The following is a 17,727-nucleotide window of genomic DNA, read 5'->3' on the forward strand; positions in this document are numbered from 1 at the left end:
TGTGATCAACTCTCTCAAAGAATTTCTGAAGATATTTTTGGTATTTGCCTTTGCAAATTTATTTATTTAATATTCGTGTAGTATGTGCTATGTGTAAATGTTTTACAGAGATAAGCTCATTTAATTCAATTCCTTAATAAACCTATGAGGTAGAAATCTGTATCTCCATTTTACGGAATCTTGCGTAAGTTCACATGGTTCCTAAGCAGGGAGCGAAGGTTTCACCTCAGGTGGTCTGTCTAGCTCCATGTCAATGCCCTTGACTACCAGGCTGTGCAGCCTCTCACAGGAAGCCTAGCAACAATTTTCTTCTAGAGTTCTTTTGGTGGGAAAATGATAGATGAATCCTTGCGGGAGAGAAAAGAATAGGGAGTCACTAGCAAATCAGTTTCTCAAGGAAGCATTCTCCAGCTCCTCCTTTCTTCCACAAGGCCAGATGGGGACCCCATCTCTGTGCTCCTTACCTGCCCTCCTCTCCCCGAGGCAGTGTAACCGAGAGCTGAAAGCATGGCCTCTGGAGTTATACAATACTGGGTTTGCATCTCCACTCTTCCACTTACCAGGTGAGTGAGTTTAGGGACGTATTTAGACTGCTTGCGCTTCAGTTTCATCATCTGGAAAATAGAGCAACAGTAGTAATTGTGATAAATATAGTAATAGAAATAGTAAACTTTACAAAAGCATCCTAGGTTTTTATGAAGTTTAAATTAAATAAGATAGAAAAGCATTTAACATGGGTGTAAGTGCTCAATAAATATTAGCATTTTTTATTATTGCTATCACTCTACTTTGTAATTACCTTTTTGCTGTTTATGTCTCCCAATATACAATAAGTTTCTTGTAGTCCCAGTGTGTGACACACACTCAACCTTCAGAAAATATTCATTAAATGATTGATCTTAATAATACTTTTAAACCAAGTCTCTAAACTGGGACAAGAAGATCTAAAAGAGACTCCTTCTTTCTTCCAGCCACTCACCATTTCCTGTTTCTCTCAGCTGACTCCCTGTCCTGTCCCATGGTTCAGTTTGTGGCCCTCTGGTGATCTTTAAAGAATGAAATGTGCAATCCTCCTAAACTCTACTAGTGCTTCAATTGACTTGTTCTCATTCTGGATCTCAAACAAGCACTGAAGAACAAGGTGTTTGATAGAGTACAGATCATTAACTCATCAATGACTTTACCTGGAGAAACCAATAAAGCTTCCAGTCTCCATTTCAGTGTGTTCACTCTTCTTACTGTTTCTGTCTGTATATATCCTTAGCTTTATGGTGAAAAATGTTTTTTAAGAAACTTTGTTCTTACTATCAAAGTATTCCTTTTAAACAGTTTTAATAGGTAGTATTTGCAAGGACTCCTTTAAAATTACACTGTTCCTGTCATCCTGTCTTTCTTTACAAAGTTAATATAAACCTTAGGCTTGATATGATCTAATTTAATTATTCCAAATTTTTGGACCTCTTGTATGGCAAATGGACACAATTCCTGGGTCATTTATGTGGCTCTTGAGAGGTAACTTGGCTAGAAGAGTCTCATCTTTACTGGGACTAGTTCCAAAGGAAGTTTTGATGTTTATAAGACACTAAAATTCAAAGACAGAAATAACTTGTGGCAATAATTAACCAGGATTTATATACCTTGAAAAATTAGTTTGCAGAAAGACTTTGTAAAAGATATTAAACATTTAGTACATGAATTTAGAGAACACAAGATGTACAAACAAAATCTGGCAAAACAAACAAAAATCTCTAAATTTCCTCCTTAGTTATATAACTTACATAAATAGTTCTTTCCACTACATAGGCAGTAAATAATTAGTTCTTTTCCATTGTTGCTAATAATTGAAGATGAAGCGAAGATTCCAAGTCACTTCAGGAAAATCTACCCATATCCTAAGATTTTCTTTATCACTCTAGATATAAAAGTCAGTACTAAGTTCTTCAATTTAGGCAGCATACCATCCCAAACAGCTACAGCCAAAAAGGGCAATTCCCAAAAGATTAGGAGTCAAAACATTAAGCTGAAGTAGCAGCAATCTATTTAAGCAACTGGAAACCTGCTGAAAAGTGATTAGTTAAAAACACTCCTTGGCACCACTGACTTGAAATCACCTGAGGGCATCTATTTGCATTACTTCCCCTTCTTTAGACCGTACAATGGCTCCTACGTGGTTCCTTATTGTATCTCATATCAAATCCAGACCTCAAACCTTCCTCTCCAAACTCATTTGGGTCTTTCTCTCCTAGCTCTTTAACGTCAGCCATGGTGGCCTTCCTTCAGTTCCTTGAACACCCCAAGTGTTTTTCCTTCAGTGCAGCTTGTATACATACTCTTTCCTCCACATATAATACTCCCCTACCCATCCCAAACACACACCTGCACCTTGCAACAAGACCCTACCTCATCACGGTTTTTACAGTCGTTCTTTAGTTTTCAGTTTAAATGTCACGACTTTAGACTTTCCCTAGCCACCCTATATAAAGTAGGTCTGCTGAATTCTTTATCACAGTATTCAACTCATTTCCATCAAAGCATTTATCATGATTTATAATTATATATGTATTTACTTTCCATTGTTTACCTTTTTTATTGTCTGGCCCTCCCCTGAACTTAAAGACTATGTCTGTTTCTCATTATATCTCCAAAGCCAAGTACAGCACGTGGCATACAATAGTCACTAGGTAAATTAATGTTGAAAGTACAACTAAATGAACAAATATGAAATAGGAATTGAAAAGGAGAAACAAAAAGAATGACATAACAATAAATCTGGTAGTAACCCTCTCCTAAGCATTTAAACATTTTACATTCAATGTCATTGTCCCATACCAGAGATCCTCAATCTTCTCAGCAAATGAGAATCACATGGGGAATATTTTTTAAAGTACTGGGTGCATAGGCTCCATCTCAAAGCAATTAAATCTGAATCTCTGGGAGGTGTATCCCATGTTTTGGTAGTTTTAAAAGTTCTCTAGGTAATTCAAATGTGCAATAACACTAGCCTATTTCAGTGGTTCTCAAGTGTGAACTGCATCAGAATCCTGGAGAGCTTTCTCCTAGGAGAAATCACCTAGATTTCTGGGTCCCACTCTTAGAGTTTCTAATGAGTCTACGTTTATAATGATTCCCAGGTGATGCTGCTGCTGCTGGACTGGGAATCACACTTCGAGAACTACTAGCTTATACTTTCATGTAGATTGCATTAGGCTGATTTTAAGAGGAGAGGAATGTTAGAAGGGCTATTTTATGGAGGGAAACAAAAAGACTTGAAATGAAAATAGCAGGATGCTTTAGGCATAGTTTCCAAGTTAATCACTTCCATGTTGCTCACAATTGAATAGAGATGCCAGAAATCACAGGATGCCATTCAGCTGAGAGATGGAGACAACAGGATAGTCAATACATTGGCAACACACTCTGCACCAATTGTATATAGAGAATCACGAGAAGAAAAACCCAAGGCATGCTAATGAAGAAAGATGATGCCATATGTCTCCAAATAGCCTATGACTTCTCCACCAACGCAATCATAAACTCAATTCTGGTAATAACACTATCTTTGAATAGACTGATTTCTATATGTGATTTTAAGAAATATCTTTACATCTGCGTGTAGTACGCAGCCTGTTGCCTTTTAGTAAGTTAACACACAGTTGGAGTAGCAATTAACTGCACCATTGCCTTAAAGTTTTCCTTAGCGCTTAATATTTGTGCTTCATCCTGAGTGTTCCAGCAATCTAAGAGGGTCAGTTTCCCGGGTAAAGGCAGGGGATGCAATGCATCTTGAAATGCAGCAAGGCTGATTTGCACACTTAAGAGCTTCAGTACATCATTTTGCAATCACACATCTCAGAATAATTTATACAATCAATTAAAGAGCATTATCAAGGGATGATTTGACAACTGTTGCCATGCCAACCAGTGAAGTAGACAGTGCCTCCGTGTTTAAAGGCTGCACCTGGTGATGGATGTAGCAGATTTTGAGGACTCAGACAGAATCACAGATGTCCCAAGGTGTGGAGGGAACATGATTTAAAGCTTTGATGTTGTGCCATTTTTACTGGCAAAAGAGTGTTGATGGCATGTTCACTTTCTCATTAAAATTCTGTCATTTTTCACAGTGTTCTGCATTCAGAGCTGAAAACTGAAGTGAGAATTCACTTTACAGACTGATAAAATATGATAGCAAAATGGATGATGTTCATTTGCAGGCTGAATTAATTTTTTTAAAAAAGTTAGTATCAGTGCATTTAAGAAAAGCCTGTTAATCAGACACAACTTTATCAGCATTAATCGGCATATCTTACACACTTTTACATTAAGATTCAAATTTTGGATGGCAATTGGTTTGCAGTTCATTGAACCAAAAAGTATTTGAAATGGGTCATGGTAGAACACAACAGAAGAAGAAAGTACTTTCTGATGTCCAGATGTTGCCTGATTTCTTGATGCCAATGGCCACCATGAAATCAACAACTATTAAAGGCTTTGCAAAACAGACTGGCCTTTTCCCTCACCGGATTATGCCAGAAACCAAGGGAGGTCCATGGGCACTCCCAAGTAGAGACCCTATATGGATAAGCAACAGAGTTAAGATTAGAGCTTATATCTATGGGATTGGCAAGCCAGTTCTCCTTTCAGCTTGCCAGAATTCCTTGCCCTATTAAATTATGCCTTTGATAAAACAATTGATTATATACTAATATGTGTAATAGATGCATTGTCCACAATTTTTTTAATAGTGTGTTGGTTATAAACTTAGAATCTAAAGACAGACTGTTTGAATCTCAACTCTCCCTCTTACTAAACATGCGACATTGGGCAAATTATTTGATCTCTTTCTGCCTCAATTTCCTCAACTGTAAAATGAGGATAATAGTGTCCACATCTTACGATTGTTGTGAGGATTAAATGAGTTACAACATGTAAAGCACTTCGAACAGCGCCTGAAGTGTTTACCCTCATGGTCATTACTATTACAATTATCATTATCATTACTATTTTATCTTTTAAGGCTCTTAGCCTTTCTATAAACAGTTGTTGAGGCAATCACTAATTTTTTGTTTTTTAGGTGAGGAAGATTGGCCCTGAGCTAACATCTGTTGCCAATCTTCCTCTTTTTGCTTGAAAAAGATTGCCACTGAGCTAACATCTGTGCCAATCTCCCTCTACTTTGTACGTGGGATGCCGCCACAACATGGCTTGATGAGCGATGTGTAGGTCCGCACCAAGGATCTGAACCTGCCAACCCTGGGCCACCGGTGCAGAGTGTGTGAACTTTTAACCACTAGCCACTGGGCCGGCCGCAAGGCAGTTACTAATTTTTGCTTTTCCATTCAAGAACATGAGGTGTTGTAACGTGGAGAGTAAATTGCAAAGTCCCATCAATTATTTACTGAATTGAATGATCACAGGAAAAGTTAAATTGAGATAAAATAACTTAATAGTAATAATGTGAAATAAAAGATGGTAGATATAGGCACAGGAGGCAGAAAAATGTGATGGTATCATCTAATGTTCTACAGCAAAGTTTGGTTTCCTACTGCCACCTCCTTCTTTCTGGGGTGTAACAAGATAGGCTAATAGAAGGGAGTCTTTTGTAGAACTTAAAAAGAATCAGAGACACTTTAAAGCAAAATAATCCTCCAAAGTTGTGCTCAGAGGCCATTTTATCAATAAAATGATTGTGTTTTAGAGGGTTTAATTTGAGACTGGATCCTGAAAGCCTGCTCTCCTTTATCCTCTACTCTCAGAGGCGGAAGGACACTCCTCTCTGCTTGAGGGAAACCAGATGAAACCAAAGATTGATGCTCTGGCTCGAGGCTGAAAGGAAAAAGAAATGGCACCTGACAGGTCTGGGCAAAAGGAGATGGTGAATTGTGAGGGACACCACACTCAGTAGATACTCCCTCCTGCCAATCCAAGGCGGAATTCCATGAAACTTTCAGTGAAGCAGGAAAAAAGTAAAGTGTTTTTAACTGGTTCTCTGGATTCTTGGTATGTGCTTGATCCTCTATTAATAGGATTTTTTTTCTGTGGTGAATTATGGCTTCCCACCCTTCCAACATTAAATGCATAAAAAAGGGGACAATTTACATAACTAAGAAACATTAAAAGCTAAATGATTATTTCAGCTAATGTGAGACAAAATAATGGTGAATTTAAGGGTGAAAAATGGGTACTCAGCAAACTTTGATTTCAGTAGCCTCAGCTCTTAGAGTCAAAATCTGGTGTCCAAATCCAAAAAATAAGCTAGGTACTGTTGCTAATAGGAAAGACCCAATTCATAAGTGCCTTAGGAAGGCATTGGAACTGCCTTTCAAAGTGTGTTAATGCTGTGGTTGATTCTGAATGTCACTAAATAACTCTCTAAAACTGGATACAACCAAACATTTGTAGATAGATGTACCCATCTGCAAGTGGACAGGTTTCCATGTAAGGCCAATTATATACAACAAATTAAGACATGAAGCACCATAAATATGTATGAACATGTAAGTAAATACCATTGATTTGCATACGTGATTATTGCCACCTGAAGATTTCATTTGCAGCATTAGTTCTTGGCTCTTCCTCTTGGTTTTCAGCTTTCCTAAAATGAGATTAGAAAAATATGAGAATCCCTGTATACACAGACACATACCCACTGTATAAAAAAGTATTACGTATGTGATAAAACATATAATAGTCTCTGCTTTAAGGAGCTTACAATAGAGTTGGAAAGAGAAAAACATATGAAAAATTAGAGAAGACACTGAAATAATAAGTACCAAAAGGTGATTTATACTTATTTGTCAAATAATTAGTGTGAAAGATATAGAGAGTAAGGTTAATATTTCCCTAGAAATAAGAGCTTTTTCTCTTGGGCTTTCCACTAATTTCATTTCCCTCTTCTCTTCACCTTGATTTTAAGAAGTTTATTTCCAATTTTATTTAAAGTATGCAAGATTTATTTTTGCCCTTCATATACATAACAGAAATGTCAATATCTGATTATTTACACATGTTCTTCAGTATCTTGGAAACAGTATAAGGTTTCTATATTTAGAGCCCTTGGAAAGAGTTTGCCTTCTAAATATTGGTTTCAGTTCTTTCTATGATAATTGTCAATACCTTTTTGCGTGGAAAAAGAAAGTTCACTCATTCATTTAGCAAGTAAGAATTTACTGAAAGCTTAGTGTGTGCCAGGCACCAACGTTACAAAGAAAAAAATATAAGCCATGATTTCTGCCCTTGAAGAAAGACTTTTTTAAATGAAAATAAACGATGAGAGCTAACCAGCTGTCAATCGGCAGGGGCCACTGAACAGTGCAAAAATTTTGAAGGTTTAAAATCTTCCAAAAATCTCTCAACTTGCTTGATCTCTATGTTGGTCAAACTTTGTATTTGAAGGGGGCAATTTTTCTGACTATTGTCATTTGTTTGTCAGTATCTCCTCAGATACCTTGGTAACAGTCCGGAAGTTTACAGCATCCTGGGAACTGGAGACAGGGCACTCTGCATAATTCTGTACTCCTTTCTTTCTGCCTCCTTTCTGCCTTCTTACTGCCTTTCTTTTGGTCCTTTCCTGGAGCCATTAAACTTACCTCTTATCTTTTGGAAAAAAGAGGGAAGAAAAGTAGCAGTCAAGACACATAGAGTAAGATGCACAGGTTTATAAAGTCTATACCATGAGAAGGACGATGGATGCATTCTTGCAAAGAACTGAATATTTCTGAGTTGAATCTTTAACCTACATTATTCACCAGTCACTGTTCAAGACACTGGGGACATATCTCTGTCTAAAAGAGAAGTTAGAGGGTGTGTGGGAGGCTCTTCCTAAACAAACGTGAAAGCTTTGGGCAAAAGGATTTCAAAACCAGTGGTTAAAGGAAATGAAATACACATGGAAAGACAGAGAGAGAGAAAATGTGAATTTAGTTCAAAGTTACTTTACGACATACAGATGACTTAAAACGAGCTGAAACACAAATTATGAATTTGCTCACAAGACAAAAATATGCTAAAACACTGCTAAGATTAGCCTTATGTGGAATAAAGGCTTTTATCTCCCACCCCTTGGATCTATCTCCTTCAAACTTCAAGTACAAACACTTTGAAAAGAAAGATTGCATATGTTGATTTCAAGGTCAACCTATGGAATTTTATTTATTTATTTTTTTTTTGAGGAAGACTGGCCCTGAGCTAACATCTGTGCCCATCTTCCTCTATTTTATATGTGGGACGCCTGCCACTGCATGACTGATCAGTGGTGCATAGTTCCACGCCAGGGATCTGAACCAGTGAACCCGGGGCCACCAAAGCGGTGCGCGCATACCCAACCACTCTGCCACTGGGCCAGACCCAACCTACAGAACTTTTGTTTGTTTTTTCTCCTCAGATTTTTAATGTCACAAGGGCAAGAGAGATTAATTGATTTTAAATCCCACAATACCAAGTGCATTCAGGGAGCACTAAATAAGTGATTTTTATTTTTACAATGGCTCAAATATTGAGTGGAAATCATGACTTTACAAATTTGACTCATTTTAAAAACGCATTTTGTATTCTTCATTCTGTTATTGTGAAACCAGTGTTCCTCAGTCATGGAACTTAGGTCTGATGTCTGATGGATGAGTAATAGTAACAATAATTTTAATTAATTTAAATAGTACAAAATTTTTTCATTTTTAAAATTCTGTCTCCTCAATTGTTTTACTTGATCTCTCCAACAAGCCCTTTCAGCTTGACAAATGAGCTAGATGGACAAGATAAAGAAAAGGAACTAACATATATTGATCATTTATTTAAAGTGTGCCATGCCCTGTGCTGGGTGCATTACGCATGTGGCCTTATTAAATCCTTAGAGTAAACCTGTGAAGGAGCTTTGATCAAGTCACTTACTTGCTGTGTGACTTCATTTATCTGAAAAATGAAGGTGATAATAGTATTGACTTAGAAGATTTTCATAAAGTTTAAGTGAGTTAATATATGTAAAGTTTTAGAACAATGACTAGGGCATTTTAAGTATATGATCAGTGTTACTATTATTATTGTTGCCATTTTATAATATCTCCACTTTATAGATGAATAAACTGAGGCTTTTGGAAATTAAATAAGATATATTAACTAAATAGTTGAGGAGAAATTTGAGTCCATATCTATCTGACTCCAATATCCATATTATTGCACCTTCCAAGATCACTGCAGAGGATGATGTTTATCCTTTAGTTTGATTAATAGTTATTGAGTTCTTAACTTTGTCCCTATTACCAAAATGGGCACTTTAGGTGATAAAAGGAAGTATAAAAATACTCTCTTAGGGGCCGGCCCAGTGGTGGAGTGGTTCAGTTCGCGCGCTCCACTTCAGTGGCCCAGGGTTTTGCCGGTTCAGATCCCGGATGCGGATATGGCACCACTCATCAAACCACGCTGAGGCAGCGTCCACATGCCACAACTAGAAGGACCTACAACCTAGAATATACAACTATGTACCAGGGGACTTTGGGGAGAAGAACATTGGCAACAGTTGTTAGCTCAGGTGCCAATCTTTAAAAAAAAAACCCTCTCAGGAGACACACCCACAAAGGTAAATAGTAATAATACTAACACATGTTCAGCAACAGTAAAATGATATGAGATCCAGGTCACAGGGCAGGATGAGCTTTAACTCCAAAAGAGCAACAGAGACAATAAGTGTTTTTTGCTTTGTGTGTACAAGGCAGCACTCTGCGTGGAGGTGGTTAGCAACAATGCAGTAGGGAATGCTGGAATCAGCCTGGACTGTTGAAAACAAATTTTTAAAAAGGAAGAAGAATTAAAATAATGATCCTGGTTCTAGGAGATATAACCACAATACAAGCATGTCAATACTAGCATAAACTAACATGTTATTTTATTCCAGAGATTATTAGAAACAGAATTCTTATCATATATATAAAACTCAGAGGCAATAATAAAGAAAAAACAGAGAACACTGGAATAAAGTATATGTCATAAAGTATACATGCTGAGGGAGTATGAATTTCTTACAGAAATCACTGCCACGGAAAGTGGGTACACATGGCACATCCCACTTTTCACATACCTGACAGCCTCCTTAGATAGCAATCGCAGTAGCAAGAAACACGGAAACTGTGAGAAAGTGGAATAGCGGGCGTTCAGTAATGGGGTGCTCCTGGCAAAGACTAGAATGAGAGGTCACCTAAGGTGCCAGAGAGGGGGCTAATGGCCATGGATGTGAAAATAGGGCCCATCCTCTCTATGGAAGTTTCCTCGAATTTCTGTCAAAGAAATGTATCTGGTCAGGATGCCTGCTTACCAGTTCTATTTCATTAACAGCCATGCAGCAAGAAGCCTGTAAGATCTAGTCAGAACTGCCTACTATTTGTGTACATAGGTGTCCCACAGGCACCTCAAATTCACTATGTTTTAAGTAGAATTCATCAGGCTGGCACAAATTCAATACCTTCTCCTCCTCAACATAAACCTAGAATACACACTTTCTTTCATCTTGCCCCATTTCCTCCAACAGCCAACCAATTCTGTCAATTCCATTTCCTTACAGTTTTTCCTCCCTGTTCCTTTCTCTTTATCTTCTTAGATATTGCCTTAATTCAGGTACTAATCATCTCCCACTCAGATTTTTACATAAGTATCTTAGATAGATATACTTTCCTCTGGTCTCTTTCCCCAGCTCACCCCCCAATCAGTCATCCATCAAGCCACTAAAATAGTTTTTCTAAAAGGCAAATATCATGTTATCATCTCTATTGTTTTTGGAATAAAGTCCTAGGTCTCCGTGGCCTACGAAGCCCTCCACTGGGCCTCTCTAGGTCCATCTCCCACTTACAGTACCAGTCACGCCAAAACCCTGGGCATGCTCCAAGTGGGCTAGGAGTTTTCACTCTCACCCCTCTCTTCATCTGGCTCCCTCAGCCTAGACAGACCTGCTGCTGTCTGCATGGTGAAGATCGACTCATTTTTAAGACCCAGCTCTGTCAGCTACTGTTAGAAGTCTCTCCCTCCTTGTCCCTGGAGAGTTGAAAACACCAACTTTCAGTCTGCAATATATTCCTATTGTTTTACTTTATTATAGCTTTTTATTAACTTATTTTCTCAACTACTGTGCTTTCAACTCCTTGAAGTCAGAATTTTTGTCTTTTTCAAATTTGCACCCTGATATCTTCGATAGTTCCTGGACTATTGTAAGTGTTAATAAAAATCTGTTGAAATGCTAAAAGAATGAGAAAATTAGACACAGTCTATATTTACACACACATACACATACATGTATATATATATATACATATATTTATATACATACAGTAAGTGTGCGCTCATGTCTCATCTTATAGCCAAAGAAACCTCCTCTTTTAGAATTATTCAGGGAAAAAAGCCAAAAGTAAAATATTATAACATTGAGGGGAAAATATGAATTTGGTAAAGCATATGTGGGGATGACCGGCCACAGCAACCTACCCATTTTAGAGAACTATCTGAAAATCTTAGTATATTATAATCATCAAGATTAACCACAAACAGGAATATCCACAGACTAATTAAACTGCAGAAATAGTAAGAATACTGCCTGAGAAACACAGGAGGGCATTAAGACCTTCTCAAACATAATGGAAGATAATTTAAGATCCAATGACTTTCTATAGGACAGAACCATTTCTGGTCACTAGAATGATATATGGGCACTATCAGCAGGTCTGTAGTGGTTTCGGCTACTTTCCCTCATGACACGTAATGAAAGAGGTCCCCTTCCAACTGGGACTCTTTCCAGAAAAGTACTTGACTTCAGGGAACTAAGTCTCACTTAAAGAAAATGGATCAGGGTTGATCCTGTCACGTTAGGGAAAAGGCTACAGGACTTACTTGCCCTTTTCCAGCTCTGGTTTCTCTGACTTCCTATGTCTAAGAAACAGGGTTCTTTTTAAAGGCTTATAAAAAAAAGACGTGAGGATTTTTAGTCATTGAATAGCTCTTATGAAACAATACCATGATGAGTTAAGTGAAAATTAGTCACATGCCTAAAATTTCCCTGAAAAATACACATATCCTTTTAAAATGAAGGAGGAAAGTGCCAGGAAAAAAGTATGTTTTTAATTTGTTTGAGTTGAAAACATTTGAAACATATTTTTAGACATTTGCCAAAGATTTTCCAAAAACCTTTGGATTTCTCATAACCCCTAAAAGATGTCTTTCTTTTGAGGAAGGGCAGGGGGCAACTGACTCATTTACTAATTCAAAGTCCTATCTCCCATGGCTTTTGACCATTAGTAGCTTTTTTTCTCACTTTTAAGTTTCCTATTTTGGGTCAAATATAAGATATTCATGATTATCTCTTTAGGGGAAGAAAGGAAAATATTTCACGTTCCTATCTTTTCATTAGGAAAGAAAATGTTAATGACCCTAAGGTATTTGACATGAGTGTTGGAGCTACATGTAAGTAAAGTTGGTGACCATCTTTATAATTTAGATCATCAAGGGGTAGTGACACGGCCAAATGCTGCCTGCTGTCAGAGATCTCCATAATGGTCACAGTTAAGTTTTTGAACTTTTTCTACATGATTTGAAATTTATATGAGGAGAACCACAAATGCACTGAGTAACAATTCAAAAGGGATTTTCTACAGAGAAATTGCTCATATGACAACTGTTAATGGGCCTTCATCTTCTCCATTAGTTATTAGAGCAAATTAGTTTATCAGACGTACTGCTTGACGACTTGGTCCTGAGGAGAAATTTATAGAATCTTTAAGTTGCAAATCTACATGGTTCCACCATGCCAGAGAATGTAGAACTCTAGGCATGGACCATTGTAAGGTGTGGCCTTGAGTGTGTGTGTGTGCATGTGTGTGTATGTGTGTGTGAGAGAGAGAAGAAAGGAGGGAGAGAAGAGAAAGAGAGAGAGAATGTGTTTGTGTGAGTGTATGTGAGTATAAGCATGTATATATGGGTGGAAAGGAAGAGAAATGACTTACATGACCAAGGGTAACTCATTTTCCTATGTCAGAGGAAGCTGTGATGTAATGAAGAGTCCTATGCCTAAACCTGGGGAGTCAGAACTCAAATTCTGTTTTTATCTAATTATGAGGCCTGGGGAAAGTGCTGAATGTCTCTATCATAATTCCTGTCCCACACACATTTTCCTCAAAGGGAAGCTGCCCCTAACCAAAGACCCTGGTGGCTAAGCAGCAGTATTGAACTTCGTAAAGTCCCTCTCCCTAAATGCCCCTGATTGGACCAGAAGTGCTCACCTAATCCAAGGGCAACCAATCACTAGGCAATTCAGTGACCTGTGAGCCTAACTCAAAGCAATGAGATGAGCTAATCAGACTCTCTCTGTCTCTGTCTCTTTCTCTCTCTCTCTCATTCTCTTCAAAATCTGACAGTCAGTGCTGGGAGCCATTACTAGAAGTCATGATGTATAGCTGGAGCTGAAAAGGACATGATGGCCTAAAACATGAAATCATGATTTTCAAAGGAAGCATCTTGTAGCAGGACAGAAAGAAGGAGACAAACAAAGAGTAATTGTATCACATTAGTGACAAAGCACTAGGGGCTGGTGCATGCCTCTGACATCCCTTGACATCCAGAATGATGCCTTGGCTCCATCTTCATGACTTAGAACCTTTTGAGTCTTGTGTTCTTGGCTCTTCTCAAGATTTTTCTTTTCACTCCATGTAGATCCCAACAATAACCTGCTGTAATCAAGTTTTTTCGGAGAGGTGATAGTGCTTCTTTACCACTCGTACCCAGGTACCTAAATAGGTCATTGGATGACTATGTACCTCATAATGGAAACTCTCTTAGGTGACAAAAATCTGGCTGAGTTTTTATAAGATTCCTTGTAAGCAATGAGATAAAGTTCCATCTCCTACATCAGTCTTTTTTGGGAGATGGGTTTCTTGCAGCTATAACATTGAACCAGGCTAACCAGAACAGGCAGATCTTGGGTAGTGTCCTGAAATCTTAAACCCAGTTTGGATATTTAGCTAGTGGGCTCACATTTTATTTCTCCACATAAGTCTCATCTCTCCTATTCTTCTCTTCAGGACCTCTTGTGAGCTCATCTTTTTCTGAGATTACTGTCAAATAAAGAATCTCTGGCTTTTCTCTTATGTTCATAATCCCTCTCCAACCAACCCTGAGCATCATGGCCTCTCTGGATCTGTTCCCTACCCACTCTTTCCATCCACTGGTTCTTTCAAGAAAATGAAAAAAAGGAGAAGAGATCATCATAAGCACTAGGTACCCATTCAGAGTTTGCCTGGAAGTACCTATTCAGATGTTGCATAAAAGGCAATACAGCTACCTCTGTTTAAAAATTAGAATTTGGTACAAAAGTGCTAGACACAGAGTCCTTGGCCTGAATATGTGAGTAAAGATCAGAGAAAATCATAGAATTGTTTTAATGCAAGAATTTTAACAACAGCAACAACCACTTCTAATTATTTTTGTGTTAATATGCATAAGCCACTTTATATATCACTTGTATCGCTTATTATCACTTAGGTTTTTACAACAATCTTGTTAGGAAAGTATTCTTCTCATACTAATCTTATTCTAACATGAGAAAGGTAAAAAAGAAAAATGCTTGAAGTCACAAAGTAGGACTTGGCAATCCTGGACTATTAAACATGGTGTAATTCCAAATTCCTTGCTTTTTTGCCCTACACATAATTGATTCCTTTTACCTTGCTTCCTCTTTTAAAAGCAAACCCACTTCTTCAAGCCTTGTTGACACCAGCTGTTAGTGGCAGAGGTTGCCATAAACAGTCAGTTCATTTGCTCAAGCAGGCCCCCTAACCTGACTCCCAGGGTCCATAAGCAGGAATAAGTTTCCGGTCCCTTGTACCTTTGGCATTCTGACAAAACCTGACCATTTTTTCTAAAACCAACCCCTGAGCTAAGCTTGAAGTGCCTATGCTGTGACTTTAATAATAATAGTCTGCTTAATCAGAGACTCACTCAACAAACACTGTACCAAGCCCACACACGATACAAAAGGGACTGTTGGGCTAACTGAGGTTGGGTATCCATGTGTCTTCTGATTTTGAACTTCTAGAAACTGAGCTTTTTGAAAACATTGGGATAAGGAAGAAAAATCTTAGTATAGTGCTTTATAACAGTGGCCTCCAACTGTACCGTTCATTGGAATCACCTGGAAATCTCTTAAAACTACTGACACTTGGCTCCCACCCCCAGAATTGTGACTGAATTGTCACCTGAGCATTGGGATTTTTTTTTGAAGCTTCCCAGGTGATTCTAACATGTAGCAATTTGAATAAAAAGTGGTTTATATTGTCTCTACTCCAGTGACAGAGAGATGAATGCAAGCAGGTACTGTTCCATCTTATAGTTGAATTAGCTGAACAAAATGCACAGGCTCCATAGTCAGATAATCTGCACTTGCTGGATTTATAAACCTTGGCAAGGTCTCTTATCTATAAGATGGGGATAATAATAGTATCTCTCTGTTGGGAGTGTTTGGAAGTTTAAACAAAATCTGGCTTAAAAACCACTTTGAACATTAAGCATTTTATAAAGTGTTAATTATTATTATTATTATCATTGTTATTATTATTATATGGCTCAGTTATGTCACAAATCACATTATGTCTTGGTCATTTATTTACTCTCTGTTTTCCTCATTAGCTTTACAAACTCCAGACAGACAGGACCATGACTTTCATCTTTCTATTCCTAGTGTCTAGTATAGGGTTTTGTCCACTGAAGAAAGCCAATCAGAATTTGTTGAGCAGATAAATGGATAGATGAACCTAAATTAGCAGCATAGTGGGATGGAAAGGATAGTGGAAATAAAAACCAAAGCCTAGGGTTTGAACTACGCCCCTGTTACTAATTAGCTGTGTGGAGATGGGAAATTCCTTACCTATTTGAGAGCTTGATTTTTCTGCCTGTAGCCATTAGCCAATAGTTTTGATTACTCAATATGTGCCCTGGTCTATGCTAGGCATTGGGGATACAAAGACGAATAAGGCACAGGCCCCCTCTCAAGCTGCTTCCACGTCATGGAAAGGAAAGCTTATTTCCTTCCTCTCTTCCTTTCTTGGGCTGAGAATTGGCTCGATAGTAGTTAAATAATAACAATTATAATAAGACAATAGCATCTCACTTCAAGAGCTCCTACTGTCATACCCTTACTACTCAAATCTTTTTTTCCCTTAAATAATAGTATAAGTTGTTAGAAGTGGCACAATCAGAAACTTAGCAAGATGCATATCATTGTTAAACCAAACCTGTGAATAAATAGTAGTTTTTGACAATATCTACCACTTTGATTTCATCTGAAAAAACATTCAGTTTTTAATAACATTCTGTGAAGAATAGGTCAGAAATAAGACAGTAAAACCTTTACAAAATTTCACGTGAAGAGTTTCTTTGAGTTTATAAACAGTCTATGTATTCAAAGGAAAGACTTTAAAATGTCTAAAGCTTCCGCTCCAAGCATTTTTCATCTGAAGTGAATAGGTATTTGATATGGTATGACTTACCCAGAAAACGATCTAAATTACTGAAGTCACATAAAGGAGAAAAAGGTCATCCCTTTTAACCTTTTCATGTGAACCCTGTAAATATTTTTCAATCTTTTTCTGCATGTGCTCTTTGTTTGCCACCAACAGAGTCAAGGCATGGGCATATGGGTTTTTCCCTCTTTGTTTAGTTAATGTACTCTCAACACGGCATTTTAGAAAAAACATAGACAGAGTCAGGTTTGAATCTAGCCTCTTCTACCTACTGGCTGTGTTATCTTGGGTATGCTACGTTAAGTAAGCAATATCATCCTGTTTACTCACTGGTTAATGGAGATATTAGGACTCACTTTGTTAGGATATTGTGAGGATTTCATCATTTAATTAATTATATATCATGAAATTTATTATAATTTATTTAATTGTATAATTAATTTAATTATATATCATGTGAAAACATTTGAATACAGACGCTCCATAAACATAGACCTTCCCTTCGAGAACAAGCTCCTTCCACTCCTACCAACAAACAAGCTTCGCAATGTCAAATGGTCTACTCACATTAACATCCCTTCCTGAGAGCAGTGTTCTTCAGAAGTGAAGGGATCCAGAATATACCACTGTGGAGTTTTGTTTCTGCTTTTTTTTTTCCTGAACTCCCCTTATCTGCCTGAAAGCAGAGCCATCAAAGTAATTCATCTGTCATAAGTCCCCTCCCCAGAAATTTGAAAACCAAGAAAGATCAGCTCCTATCACTGGAAACCAGAAGTTGGCACCAGGATAAGAAATTACCTAAACAGACTGTCACAAAACTATGCTATCCTCCGAAGGGCCCATTTATCTTTCATAAAAGTCATTTGTTTGCCCATAAGTGCCCTTCTCCCCTCCTCTTTGTAAGATGTTATGTAAGCCCCAAATTCTAACTGCCTCCTTGAGTCACATTTTTTCTGTGAATACACTGTTAAGTACATGAGTAAAAATCTGTCTTTTCTCTTGCTTAAAAAAAAAAAGAAAAATCTCCTTAAGCACAATTCTCACTACGCCAACCACTGAATTAAAAAAAGACATGGTTTGCCCGTTGCCTATGTAATGAATTCCACACTCGTTAGCAGGTAGACTTTCCCACATCTGGTCCCAAACCATAAGACTTTAATCTCACAGCCTTCTCCTACTCAGATACCTGCCATCTCTGCAAGCACACCAGATCCCTGCCCCATCCTCCAAACACAGTCCCACTTTC

At 37.8% G+C, this 17,727-nt stretch overlaps 1 long non-coding RNA gene across 1 annotated transcript; it reads right to left on the reverse strand.

Moving 5' to 3' along the window:
* Positions 1 to 478: 478 nt before the first annotated feature.
* On the reverse strand, positions 479 to 17,178 carry LOC138915635 (uncharacterized). Its single transcript, XR_011421730.1, has 3 exons — positions 17,049 to 17,178; positions 6,507 to 6,592; positions 479 to 614 (listed from the first exon to the last, which is right to left on the reverse strand). It is a non-coding gene; the product is annotated as an uncharacterized lncRNA (long non-coding RNA).
* Between the last annotated feature and the right edge of the window lie 549 nt (positions 17,179 to 17,727).

This window comes from Equus caballus, chromosome 9 (genome assembly GCF_041296265.1).
Source record: "Equus caballus isolate H_3958 breed thoroughbred chromosome 9, TB-T2T, whole genome shotgun sequence".
Classification (NCBI taxonomy): Eukaryota; Metazoa; Chordata; class Mammalia; order Perissodactyla; family Equidae; genus Equus; species Equus caballus.